Here is a 2,432-nt window from a genome sequence, read left to right on the forward strand (position 1 = left end):
CACCCGCAGAGCTTCTTTTGAGGCTATGAGTCAAGTGTTTGGAAAAAAAAAGACTAGAACAGTGAGGGGCGTGAAATCGTGATCGAAATGAAGCAGGCACCTGAGGACAAGGGTGTTTCCTTTGCAAGTGAAAGATACTGCTTCACAAAGTTGGGCCTGTGGAAGGGAATCAATGATGGTGATTATCTTTGGTTGTTCACCTTGTGAATGTTCCCATTGCTGCGCATGTCCGTGTTAACGTCAGAGCGTGGTGGCGTTAGACACTCTCAGGACCATGGGGGCAATGGATGACGTATCTGACTCCACCTACTTGTTTCAACTGCAGCTCACAGCTTCTTCACACATCCCAATTAATCTTTCTCATTGTCCTGAAACCGGCGTATGGGTACAATTCCTAATCTGCAGGAATGAGAATCTTTTCACTGTCTCGTGTCAGTAAATGTCCCTGTGAACATCAGAGTTAAGTCACAGCGCTGTCGGAGGAGCGGAAGCTGAAAGACCCCACACACTGCTCAAGGACACATTTCACTTTCCCAACACACCGCCCCAACCACTGCGGCTCTTGGGAGTGGAAAGGGAACAAACACCAAAACCCAGTCTCAGCTTTGTAAGTCTTCAGGAAATAAGAAATAAGTTCATCCCTTCGGGTCTTCCATCCTGGGCTGACAGCGTTGATTTTAAATGGCTGTCCAGTCAGTGCCGATTCGTTTTGGCTGAAAAAAATCTTCCGTTTCTCATCCAGCATTTCGTGCCACAGAGACCTCTGTGGCAGAGTTCATGTATATATTTCCTTCTATGGTATTTTGTAAATAACATTCGTTTGCTGGTTGTTTGTATCGAGTATGTCATGTTCAGTCGCCCCTGTTTAAGTGTGTTGGTAAATTTGTGGGCTACCATGATGCTGAGAGGGTTGAGTTGTCTGGACATCATTTCCCAGATGTCTTTAATGTAAAGTAATGTGGCTAGGGTTTATGCAGACGTTGATTCTGCTTGTGTCAGTTTGTTGATGTGAAATTGGCACACTGGGTTTATTGGGTAGGCAAAAGTGAGGACTGTAGATGCTGGAAACCAGAGTTTAGATCAGAGTGGTGCTGGAAAACCACAGCAGGTCAGATAGTTTCCGAGGAGCAGGAAAATCGACGTTTCGGGCAAAAGCCCTTCATCACGAATAGAGGCAGATCCCCTCCAGGGTGGAGCGATAAATTGGGGGTGGGGTGTGCTGGGCTGAAGGTAGCAAAAAGTACAATAGGTGAATGGGGGTGGGGATGAAGGTGACAGATCAGAGAGGAGGGTGGAGCGGACAGGTGGGGAGGGAGATTGGCAGGTAGGACAGGTCATGAGGTCAGCGCTGAGCTGGAAGGTTGGAACTGAGGTAAGGTGGGGGGAGGGGAAATGAGGAAACTAATGAAGTCCACATTGATGGCCTGGGGTTGAATTTACCCCAAGTGGAAGATGAGACGTTCATCCTCCAGGCATCGGGTGGGGAGGGAGCGGTGATGGAGGAGGCCCAGGACCTGCATGTCCTCGGCAGAGTGGGAGGGGGTTTGAAATGTTGGGCCAGAGGGCGATGGGGTTGATTGGTGCAGGTGTCCTGGAGATTTTCCCTCAAGCGCTGTGACTTGACTCTGCGAGGAGTCTCCAGTCTCCCCAATGTAGAGGAGACCGCATCGGGAGCAATCGATACAAGAAATGACATTGTTGGACACACAGGTGAAAGCCTTCGACCAACCACGGCCTGGATTCGATTTCCGGGCAGGGAAGAAAATTTCAGTAGAGCTATCATGCTGAGTCTGCGACTCCCTGGTGGTCTAGTGGTTAGGATTCGGCGCTTTCACTGCTGCGGCCTGGGTTCGATTCCCGGTCAGGGAAGCTATTTTAGGGGCTTTATCGGCTACCCTTTCTTCTCAAATGCTCTGGACAGTTTTTTCATTGATCTTCGTACTTACTGGGTGCTGCAGTGTGTACTGGCTCGTTGAAATAGTGTCCTGATTCAGATTTGTTTGTATGTGTAGGGATGATTGCTTCTGCAGCTGAGGTCTTGGCTTGCGTGTGTTGTTTTCCTGTAGACGCTGGTTTGAAATTACCATTGACTGTTCGATCTACTGTGACATCGAGACATGGCACTTTGTTGTTGTTCTCCTCTTTTGTGAAGTTTATGCCAGTAAGGAGATTGTTGATGGTGTTGTAGGTTTCCTCTAATTCGTTTCATTTTTTGATGACAAAAGTGTCATCGCTGTGCCAGACTCAAAGTTTGGGTTGGATCGTTGGAAGGGCTATTTGTTCGAGTCTCTGCATTATTGCTTCTGCTAGGAATCCTGATGCTGCTAGTGGTATCATGGGTATTTCGTTGATTTGTTTGTAGAGCTTGTTACTGAATATGAAGGGGGTAGTAAAGCACAGCTCCACGAGGTTGACAGTTTTATCTTTGCTGA

The 2,432-nt window shown here is 47.9% G+C and overlaps 1 non-coding gene across 1 annotated transcript; it reads left to right on the top strand.

The window, feature by feature from the left end:
- The first annotated feature begins 1,797 nt into the window (after positions 1-1,797).
- On the top strand, positions 1,798-1,869 carry trnae-uuc (transfer RNA glutamic acid (anticodon UUC)). The gene has a single exon. It is a non-coding gene; the product is annotated as a tRNA-Glu (tRNA).
- The last annotated feature ends 563 nt before the right edge of the window (positions 1,870-2,432 follow it).

The sequence above is a fragment of the Chiloscyllium punctatum genome, unplaced genomic scaffold, assembly GCF_047496795.1.
Source record: "Chiloscyllium punctatum isolate Juve2018m unplaced genomic scaffold, sChiPun1.3 scaffold_1927, whole genome shotgun sequence".
NCBI lineage: Eukaryota > Metazoa > Chordata > Chondrichthyes > Orectolobiformes > Hemiscylliidae > Chiloscyllium > Chiloscyllium punctatum.